Source organism: Ranitomeya imitator, chromosome 2 (assembly GCF_032444005.1).
Source record: "Ranitomeya imitator isolate aRanImi1 chromosome 2, aRanImi1.pri, whole genome shotgun sequence".
NCBI classification, from domain to species: domain Eukaryota; kingdom Metazoa; phylum Chordata; class Amphibia; order Anura; family Dendrobatidae; genus Ranitomeya; species Ranitomeya imitator.
This window is the reverse complement of record NC_091283.1, coordinates 277,225,034-277,236,296: the sequence shown is the minus strand read 5'-3', so window position 1 is coordinate 277,236,296 and position 11,263 is coordinate 277,225,034. Positions and strand designations below refer to the sequence as shown.

Genomic DNA, 11,263 nt, shown 5'->3' with positions numbered 1-11,263 from the left:
AATAACCATGTATAAGTATATAAGGGGACAATACAAATATCTCGCTGAGGATCTGTTTATACCAAGGAAGGTGACGGGCACAAGGGGGCATTCTTTGCGTCTGGAGGAGAGAAGGTTTTTCCACCAACATAGAAGAGGATTCTTTACTGTTAGGGCAGTGAGAATCTGGAATTGCTTGCCTGAGGAGGTGGTGATGGCGAACTCAGTCGAGGGGTTCAAGAGAGGCCTGGATGTCTTCCTAGAGCAGAACAATATTGTATCATACAATTATTAGGTTCTGTAGAAGGACGTAGATCTGGATATTTATTATGATGGAATATAGGCTGAACTGGATGGACAAATGTCTTTTTTCGGCCTTACTAACTATGTTACTATGTTACTATGTAAATAAGGCAGCACAGTGTAGCGCTGAATTATGCAAATATGAAACACGAAAATTGAACTGCATTACTGCACTAGAAATATGAAAAATGAGAGCCTTTAGCGCATAAAAATGGCCAATTTTATGTGTACCTGGTAGCCACATTAGGGCATCTTTCTTATACCAGGTCCTAGACTTGCCAGGTCCCATGCCCCTCCACAGAGAGAGAGAATTGGCCATTTTTAACTAGATAAGAAGTGTTTGGACGTTCCTCCATATTTTCCCGGCAATAAAGTTTGGTTATCTTATCGCTATATTAAGCTTAAGATTCCCTCTCGCAAACTAGGACCTCGCTACATTGGTCCCTTTCCTATCTTAAGTCGCATCAATGATGTTTCCTACAAATTGAAGCTACCCGCTTCCTTACGTATTCCCAATGCCTTCCATGTGTCTCTTCTCAAACCCGCAGTGTTCAATCGTTTCCATCCGTCTATCCCTCACTCTCCACAACTCTGTACTTCTGATGGCATTTTTAATGTCAAAGATATCCTTGCCAAAAAAAGTTGTTAGGGAGAGGACCTATTTTTTGATTGATTGGGAGGGATTTCGTCCTGAGGAGAGATCCTGGGAGCCCCGTGAGAACATCAATGCTCCTCTTATCATGAAGAGATTTCTCTCCAGCCTTAAAAAGAGGGAGAGTAAGGAGGGGGGTAATGTTACGACCGCACATTCTTACCTGTCTTCTTCTGTCCCTCGACACGCTCCCGGCTCTGCTCCACGCCGCTCTGCTTCTCCCTTCTCTCGGTCGCGGCATCCTGTTCTTCCGTGCATGTGCAGTCGCGTCTCCTGCGCCGCATTGCCTCCTGGAAGGTCGTGACCCGATGGTTCTGCCCCAACATGGCGGCGCCCATCGGGTATTTCTTCCTGGCGTCTTCCCAGGTAAGACGCCTTTGCTTTGTAGGTTTCCCTGTACTTATTCTCATCGTACCTATGTCCTAGGCTCCCCGGTCTCTGTACCTTTGTCTTCGCCGTGCCTGTCCTGTGTTCCATTCTTGTCTGCCCTGTCTTTCCTCAGTGCCTACCCTGTGTACTTGCCTTGTCTGCCCTGTGTCTACTCCGTGCTTGCCCTGCGTTCCATTCGAGCCTGCCTTACGTACTTGCCTTGTCAGCCCTGTGTCTCCACCGTGCCTGCCCTGCGTTCTTGCCTTGTTTGCCCTGTATCTACGCCGTGCTTGCCCAGCGTTCCAGACGTGCCTGCCTTACGTACTTGCCTTGTCAGCCCTGTGTCTCCACCGTGCCAGCACTGCGTTCCCGCCTTGTCAACCCAGTGTCTTTGCCGTGCCTTCTCCAAGTTCCAGTCTTTCCCACTCGGTGTCTCCGCTGTGTCTGTCATCTTCTTTTGCTTCAGTAGTCGTCCCTTTGGCTCCTGCTGTTGTGTCTCCATCCCCCTTGGACCTGCTCCTAACGCTCCCTATATAGGGGGTGGTTCCATCTGGTCCGCTCGTCCTCGGGGGCTCAAGAGTCACGACCCAGAGGGTCCACTCTCGGGTTCTTCTCCGAATCCTTACAATTCCCCTATTATCTACATATGCTCCATGCTCATTCCCCACCTGTAAAGCTCAGGGAATATAATATACATCTGTTTATATGGGATATGTGATCATTCCTCTAGTATCTACATATATTCCATGTTCATTCCCCTCCTATAAAGCTCAGGGAATATAATATACACCTGTTTATATGGGATCCATGTTGATTTCATGTACACCTCATACACACGGCTCCGCTCTGTACACCTCGTACACACACGGCTCCGCTCCGTATACCTCATACACACACGGCTCCGCTCCGTACACCTTGTATACACACGGCTCCACTACATCCACACTGTAAACCCCTCCTGACCCCACACATTAACTTCCCCTCATCCAGCTCCATGACAACCAGCACAGCAGAGTCCTGCATACACTGAGGCCCCTGATCATGTGACCCTGACTCCTCCCCTCCTGTGACCTCATCACAGGTCCTGTGTGGGTGGAGGACAGGTAGGTGCTGGAGGCTCCGTCCATTATTCTCTATGTGGAGTGCGGCTCTGCGGGTGGAGGTCGGTGCTGGAGGCTCCATTATTCTCTGTGGAGTGCAGCTCTGCGGGTGGAGGTCGGTGCTGGAGGCTCCATTATTCTCTATGTGGAGTGCGGCTCTGCGGGTGGAGGTCGGTGCTGGAGGCTCCATTATTCTCTGTGGAGTGCAGCTCTGCGGGTGGAGGTCGGTGCTGGAGGCTCCATTATTCTCTATGTGGAGTGCGGCTCTGCGGGTGGAGGTCGGTGCTGGAGGCTCCATTATTCTCTATGAGAAGTGTGGCTCTGCGGGTGGAGGTCGGTGCTGGAGGCTCCATTATTCTCTATGTGGAGTGCGGCTCTGCGGGTGGAGGTCGGTGCTGGAGGCTCCATTATTCTCTATGTGGAGTGCGGCTCTGCTGGTGGAGGTCGGTGCTGGAGGCTCCATTATTCTCTATGTGGAGTGCGGCTCTGCGGGTGGAGGTCGGTGCTGGAGGCCCCATTATTCTCTGTGGAGTGCAGCTCTGCGGGTGGAGGTCGGTGCTGGAGGCTCCATTATTCACTATGTGGAGTGCGGCTCTGCGGGTGGAGGTCGGTGCTGGAGGCTCCATTATTCTCTATGTGGAGTGCGGCTCTGCGGGTGGAGGTCGGTGCTGGAGGCTCCATTATTCTCTATGTGGAGTGCGGCTCTGCGGGTGGAGGTCGGTGCTGGAGGCTCCATTATTCTCTATGTGGAGTGCGGCTCTGCGGGTGGAGGTCGGTACTGGAGGCTCCATTATTCTCTATGTGGAGTGCGGCTTTGCGGGTGGAGGTCGGTGCTGGAGGCTCCATTATTCTCTATGTGGAGTGCGGCTCTGCGGGTGGAGGTCGGTGCTGGAGGCTCCATTATTCTCTATGAGAAGTGTGGCTCTGCGGGTGGAGGTCTGTGCTGGAGGCTCCATTATTCTCTATGTGGAGTGCGGCTCTGCGGGTGGAGGTCTGTGCTGGAGGCTCCATTATTCTCTATGTGGAGTGCGGCTCTGGGGGTGGAGGTCGGTGCTGGAGGCTCCATTATTCTCTATGTGGAGTGCGGCTCTGCGGGTGGAGGTCGGTGCTGGAGGCTCCATTATTCTCTATGTGGAGTGCGGCTCTGCGGGTGGAGGTCGGTGCTGGAGGCTCCATTATTCTCTATGTGGAGTGCGGCTCTGCGGGTGGAGGTCGGTGCTGGAGGCTCCATTATTCTCTATGTGGAGTGCGGCTCTGCGAGTGGAGGTCGGTGCTGGAGGCCCCATTATTCTCTATGTGGAGTGCGGTTCTGCGGGTGGAGGTCGGTGCTGGAGGCTCCATTATTCTCTATGTGGAGTGCGGCTCTGCGGGTGGAGGTCGGTGCTGGAGGCTCCATTATTCTCTATGTGGAGTGCGGCTCTGCAGGTGGAGGTCGGTGCTGGAGGCTCCATTATTCTCTATGTGGAGTGCGGCTCTGCAGGTGGAGGTCGGTGCTGGAGGCTCCATTATTCTCTATGTGGAGTGCGGCTCTGCGGGTGGAGGTCGGTGCTGGAGGCTCCATTATTCTCTATGTGGAGTGCGGCTCTGCGGGTGGAGGTCGGTGCTGGAGGCTCCATTATTCACTATGTGGAGTGCGGCTCTGTGGGTGGAGGTCGGTGCTGGAGGCTCCATTATTCTCTATGTGGAGTGCGGCTCTGCGGGTGGAGGTCAGTGCTGTAGTCTCCATTATTCTCTATGTGGAGTGCGGCTCTGCGGTGGAGGTCGGTGCTGGAGGCTCTATTATTCTCTATGTGGAGTGCGGCTCTGTGGGTGGAGGTCGGTGCTGGAGGCTCCATTATTCTCTATGTGGAGTGCGGCTCTGTGGGTGAAGGTCGGTGCTGTAGTCTCCATTATTCTCTATGTGGAGTGCGGCTCTGCGGTGGAGGTCGGTGCTGGAGGCTCCATTATTCTCTATGTGGAGTGCGGCTCTGTGGGTGGAGGTCGGTGCTGGAGGCTCCATTATTCTCTATGTGGAGTGCGGCTCTGCGGGTGGAGGTCGGTGCTGGAGGCCCCATTATTCTCTATATGGAGTGCGGCTCTGCGGGTGGAGGTCGGTGCTGGAGGCTCCATTATTCTCTGTGGAGTGCGGCTCTGCGGGTGGAGGTCGGTGCTGGAGGCTCCATTATTCTCTATGTGGAGTGCGGCTCTGTGGGTGGAGGTCGGTGCTGGAGGCTCCATTATTCTCTATGTGGAGTGCGGCTCTGCTGGTGGAGGTCGGTGCTGGAGGCTCCATTATTCTCTATGTGGAGTGTGGCTCTGCGGGTGGAGGTCAGTGCTGGAAGCTCCATTATTCTCTATGTGGAGTGTGGCTCTGCGGGTGGAGGTCGGTGCTGGAGGCTCCATTATTCTCTATGTGGAGTGTGGCTCTGCGGGTGGAGGTCGGTGCTGGAGGCTCCATTAGTCTCTATGTGGAGTGCGGCTCTGCGGGTGGAGGTCGGTGCTGGAGGTTCCATTATTCTCTATGTGGAGTGCGACTCTGCGGGTGGAGGTCGGTGCTGGAGGCTCCATTATTCTCTGTGTGGAGTGCGGCTCTGCGGGTGGAGGTCGGTGCTGGAGGCTCCATTATTCTCTGTGTGGAGTGCGGCTCTGTGGGTGGAGGTCGGTGCTGGAGGATCCATTATTCTCTATGTGGGTGCGGCTCTGCGGATGGAAGTATTTGGTGATTCTCCATTACTAGGTGTGGGGAGGCATTAACCCTTTCAACACTGGGGAGGCTCTTTTGGGGTCTCTGTGGTGTGAACAGTGATGTAACATCTGTGGACAGAATGCGGCTCCGCTGGTTCCCAAGTCCACATTAGATCCATTCAGACAACTGCAGGATGAGAGGACAGAAGCCCAAACAAGTTCTCACAGAATGCCATTATATTTCTCCTTGTTTAATAACCTGCCAAGGTACATCCGACATCTGGGAGCTGATATCAGGCTGGCAAGTTCCCTGGATATTGGCCCCTTCCCATCCTACAAATATCAGCTTTCAGCCATCCCAGGAGTGGTGCATTACATTGGATGCGCCAATTCGGCCACTTTGCCTGGCTCTTCTCTATTGCATTAGTGCGTTGGCAATCGGGGTAATTCTTTGGGGGAATTTGTCAGCTGGCATTAATCCTAGGGGTTAGTGTTGGAGAGACATCTGTCAGACACCCCCATTACTAATCCAGTAAGCTGAAAGACAAAAACACTCCGAAAAATATTTCATTTTTAAAAAACAAGAGCAACTCCCCTACCCCCCCTAGTTCACCAAATTATTGAAAAAAAATTTTTTAAATCCATGCTTGTTTTCAGGAATCCACGAAATCCAACATAGTCCAAAAATGGCGACCTGAAAAACCTGTAAAGAGAGAATTAAATGAATATAGACAAGAGACAATCTTTCGTTCACCATCATAGTACAACCTATGGAGCCATGTTCTGAGATCAAAGCATCATAGGTCACTATGGTTCTCACAGTACAGCCATTCCCCCACACAGTATAATGTTCCAACAATACCTCCATCCCCCCATACACTGTATATGTGTGACGCTAGTCACTCCTCATGGACAACCCGCAAGGCTGGGTGATCAAAAGGTCCGAGGTCAGGAGAGTACGTCATAGGTGATAAAAAATCATCAGTTAAATGTCCAGGGATCAAAATACCAGTAAGATAGTGGATCACAGAGCACGGTCCTTGGTCAGGCAGCAGTAGAAGAAAGCACAGTGAAACAAGGCAAACATAACACCAGTGAGCAAAATACCAGGTATTTATCTGAACCACCATCAGTACATGAATACATGAACGGACCCACCATCAGTACTTGACTACACCACCAGAACCATCATCATTAAATTGATACATCACCAGAACCTCTATCAGTACCTGGCTATGTCACCAGAACCACAACAAGTACCGTATATACTCGAGTATAAGCCGAGATTTTCAGCCCCTGAAAGTGCCCCTCTCGGCTTATACTCGAGTCACGGTCGGCGGGTGAGGGGGAGAGAGGGCTGAGGCATACTCACCTAGCCCCGGCGATCCTGGCGCTGTCCCTGCAGTCCCACGGTCTTTGGGTGCCGCAGCTCTTCCCCTGTTCAGCGGTCACGTGGGACCGCTCATTAGAGAAATGAATATGGACTCCACTCCCATAGGGGTGGAGCCGCATATTCATTTCTCTAATCAGCGGTAACGGTGACCGCTGATAGAGGAAGAGGCTTCGGCACCGAAGACCAGCTGTCCGGGAGAAGGAGGGGGACGCCGGAAGCAGGTAAGTATCGCATATTCACCTATCCCCGTTCCACATGCCGGGCGCCGCTCCATCTTCCTGGCATCTCTCCGCTCTGACTGTGCAAGTCAGAGGGCGCGATGACGCATATAGTGTGCGCGCCGCCCTCTGCCTGAACAGTCAAAGCGTTGAGACGCCGGGACGAGACGCCGGGAGCTGCAAGCAAGAGAGGTGAGTATGGCATTTTTTTTTTTATTGCAGCATTATATATACCGGTAGCACAGCTTTATAAGGAGCATCTATGGGGCACAAATGAACGGTGCAGAGCACTATATGGCAGAGCTTTATAAGGAGCATCTATGGGGCAATAATGAACGGTGCAGAGCACTATATGGCAGAGCTTTATAAGGAGCATCTATGGGGCAATAATGAACGGTGCAGAGCACTATATGGCAGAGCTTTATAAGGAGCATCTATGGGGCAATAATGAACGGTGCAGAGCACTATATGGCAGAGCTTTATAAGGAGCATCTATGGGGCAATAATGAACGGTGCAGAGCACTATATGGCAGAGCTTTATAAGGAGCATCTATGGGGCAATAATGAACGGTGCAGAGCACTATATGGCAGAGCTTTATAAGGAGCATCTATGGGGCAATAATGAACGGTGCAGAGCACTATATGGCAGAGCTTTATAAGGAGCATCTATGGGGCAATAATGAACCGTGCAGAGCACTATATGGCACAGTTTTATATGGCACATCTATGGGGCAATAATGAACAATATGGAGCATTATATGTGGCACAGCTTTATACATAGTATCTATGGGGTAATAATGAACGGTATGCAGCATTATATGTGGCACAGCTTTATACAGAGCATCTATGGGGCAATAATGAACGGTATGCAGCATTATATGTGGCACAGCTTTATACAGAGCATCTATGGGGCAATAATCAATGGTATGGAGCATCCTATGGGGCAATAATAATGAACGGTATGGAGCATCTATTTTTATTTTTGAAATTCACCAGTAGCTGCTGCATTTCCTACCCTAGGCTTATACTCTAAGTTTTCCCAGTTTTTTGTGGCAAAAGTAGGGGGGTCGGCTTATACTCGGGTCGGCTTATACTCGAGTATATACGGTATATGAATACATGACCAGAACCAAGAGTACTTGAATACAAGAACGAAGCTTAGTACAATAATTGTAATATCAATTCAGTCCCATAAACCATTGTATTGCATGAATTTGCAACCCTACAACTTCAATTATGTCCAATTATGGTAAGCAGATACGTTGTTATTATTATTATTATTTATTTATATAGCACCATTAATTCCATGGTGCTGTACATGAGAAAAGGGGTTACATACAGGGTTATAGATATCGTTAACAAATTTACAATGACAGACTGGTATGGAGGGGAGAGGACCCTATCCTTGCGGACTTAGATTCTTTGGGATAATGGGGAAGAGACAGGAGGTCGGGGTGCTGCAGCACTGGTGGTGGTGAGGCGGCAGCTCGGGTGGTTGGTGAGGCGGCAGAGTGGTTATTGCAGGCTGTAGGCTTTCCTGAAGAGATGGTGTCACGATTCACACCGTGACCGTCACCCCTACGTCACGGATCGGGGTGACTTTAGGCCAACAGACGGCTATCACGTGTGCAGGGGGCTTATCTTAGTTATCCTTCCACTGCTAAAAATGTGATGAAAACAAACACAAGGCTCTTGGCCTATCAGTTTACAGCAGTGGTCCCCAACTCCAGGCCTCGAGGGCCGCCAACAGTGCAGGTTTTCAGGATTTCCTTAGTATTGCACAGGGGTTGGAATCATCACCTGTGCAGATGATCACATTACCACCGATGCAATACTAAAGAAATCCTGAAAACCTGCACTGTTGGCGGCCCTCGAGGCCTGGAGTTGGGGACCCCTGGTTTACAGCATGGGCTTATTTTAGTTATCCCACTGCTCTGCAATATAACACGAACTGCAGGGATTTATGTATATCCCGCTTTACAGTTCAGCTTGAACTTGCAGCTCTCTGGCGCCCCCCTTACCCTCAGGTCAGGTTAGGTACTGCACCTAGGGTAATTAGTCGCCAGAAAGGCTGTCTGCTTTGTACAGGCTATTGGGCACGCTGCAGCGAGGCAATATAACTACTCCCACTCGGGCAGGAACAATAATTATCAACGCCGCCATCGCTATGACGACTCCCAAAGGCACAGAACAAGGTATGCTGCCACCAGCTTCGATTAAACGGGTCCGAAGCTAACCCAAAACAGTAGCGTAATTCCCTTTAGAAGACTTGGGGTACGTTTTAGAGCAGGAAGAACGAAAACTAGTAATTTAAATATTTTACTCCGAAAGATTAAGGCAGTGTTTACAAAAAGGTATATAAAGATGTTACAATATGAGACAATTGAAAATCTGTACAAGGTAATTATAAAAATAACAGGGGTTAAATGAGAAATTAACACTTAGATGTGTTCAGGACATTGCAGGCAACCAGGCTAGTGGGCGGAGTTCCCAAATATCCCAATGCATCAGGGCTAGCAGTAAGAGCTCCTCAGGTAAAACTGACTGCTGGGTAACTTATAGCTCAGCCTGGTGACATAACTAAAAGCGTTGGTTTCCTCAGACCCTCCCCTCTCCTCAGACTTACCGAATTTAACACAAATTTGTATACCGTAATGCTTGTATCTCCACTCTAGAACATGTCAAAATCCCAGCACACCGCTCATTTTTCTTATTTTACAATTGGCTTTCTATTGGTACCAAGTTCTGGCTAGTTGAGACACACACTTCTGGAGAAATCCGTGCTTTTTTACCTGCTGGAATTAGAGGCTCGCGCTTACAGTGGCTGATAGATCCGCCGATGGAGATTCGCAAAATGGACTTATTATTTTCCTAGCTAAAATCGTTGGCCCAATATCTTACTATAAGAGGACAAAGAACCGCATGTCTTGAGAGAGATATCAGACCAGTTTTAGCTGGTACAATTGTCTATTGCAGCTACAGCGGTTGTACAAATTCCTTTTGTGGGAGGGAATGAGTAAGTTGCTCCAAACCTGGAATTTGCAACAAGAAGCAATAAAACCTGTTATGAAAGGCAATTCAGTATCACAATGGACATGGAGGTCAGAGCACATACAGTGATCTGACAATAACCCAAAATAATAGAACGAGCTCTGAGACGTGGGAACTCTGCAGACCGCAATCCCTGATCCTCTCCAAACACAACTAGAGGCAGCCGTGGATTGCACCTAACGCTACCTATGCAACTCGGCACAGCCTGAGAAACTAACTAGCCTGAAGATAGAAAAAAAAAGCCTACCTTGCCTCAGAGAAATACCCCAAAGGAAAAGGCAGCCCCCCACATATAATGACTGTGAGTAAGATGAAAAGACAAACGTAGGGATGAAATAGATTCAGCAAAGTGAGGCCCGATATTCTAGACAGAACGAGGATAGGAAAGATAACTTTGCGGTCTACACAAAACCCTAAAGAAAACCACGCAAAGGGGCAAAAAGACCCTCCGTACCGAACTAACGGCACGGAGGTACACCCTTTGCGTCCCAGAGCTTCCAGCAAAACAAATAGACAAGCTGGACAGAAAAAATAGCAAAGAAGCACTTAGCTATGCAGAGCAGCAGGCCACAGGAATGATCCAGAGAAACACAAGTCCAACACTGGAACATTGACAGGAAGCATGAATCAAAGCATTAGGTGGGGTTAAGTAGAGAAGCACCTAATGACCTCACCAGATCACCTGAGGGAGGAAACTCAGAAGCAGCAGTACCAGTTTCCTCCACAAACGGAAGCTCCCAGAGAGAATCAGCCGAAGTACCACTTGTGACCACAGGAGGGAGCTCTGCCACAGAATTCACAACAGTACCCCCCCCTTGAGGAGGGGTCACCGAACCCTCACCAGAGCCCCCAGGCCGACCAGGATGAGCCACATGAAAGGCACGAACAAGATCGGGAGCATGGACATCAGAGGCAAAAACCCAGGAATTATCCTCCTGAGCATAACCCTTCCATTTAACCAGATACTGGAGTTTCCGTCTTGAAACACGAGAATCCAAAATCTTCTCCACAATATACTCCAATTCCCCCTCCACCAAAACCGGGGCAGGAGGGTCAACAGATGGAACCATAGGTGCCACGTATCTCCGCAACAATGACCTATGCAAGACGTTATGTATGAAAAAAGAATCTGGGAGGGTCAGACGAAAAGACACAGGATTAATAACCTCAGAAATCCTATAAGGACCAATGAAACGAGGTTTAAACTTCGGAGAGGAAACCTTCATAGGAATATGACGAGAAGATAACCAAACCAGATCCCCAACACAAAGTCGGGGACCCACACGGCGTCTGCGATTAGCGAAACGTTGAGCCTTCTCCTGGGACAAGGTCAAATTGTCCACTACACGAGTCCAAATCTGCTGCAACCTGTCCACCACAGTATCCACACCAGGACAGTCCGAAGACTCAACCTGTCCTGAAGAGAAACGAGGATGGAACCCAGAATTGCAGAAAAATGGCGAAACCAAGATAGCCGAGCTGGCCCGATTATTAAGGGCGAACTCAGCCAAAGGCAAAAAGGACACCCAGTCAT

General features: G+C 49.8%; 1 protein-coding gene across 1 annotated transcript in view; it reads left to right on the top strand.

Annotated features, from left to right (window-relative positions):
- Positions 1-2,377: 2,377 nt before the first annotated feature.
- LOC138666926 (oocyte zinc finger protein XlCOF6-like) overlaps positions 2,378-11,263 on the top strand; it is a 49,563-nt gene continuing 40,677 nt past the window's right edge. The window contains exon 1 of the mRNA XM_069755117.1: positions 2,378-2,406. The gene's annotated coding sequence lies outside the window, so the exon portion shown is untranslated. The remainder of the gene's footprint in view (positions 2,407-11,263) is intronic.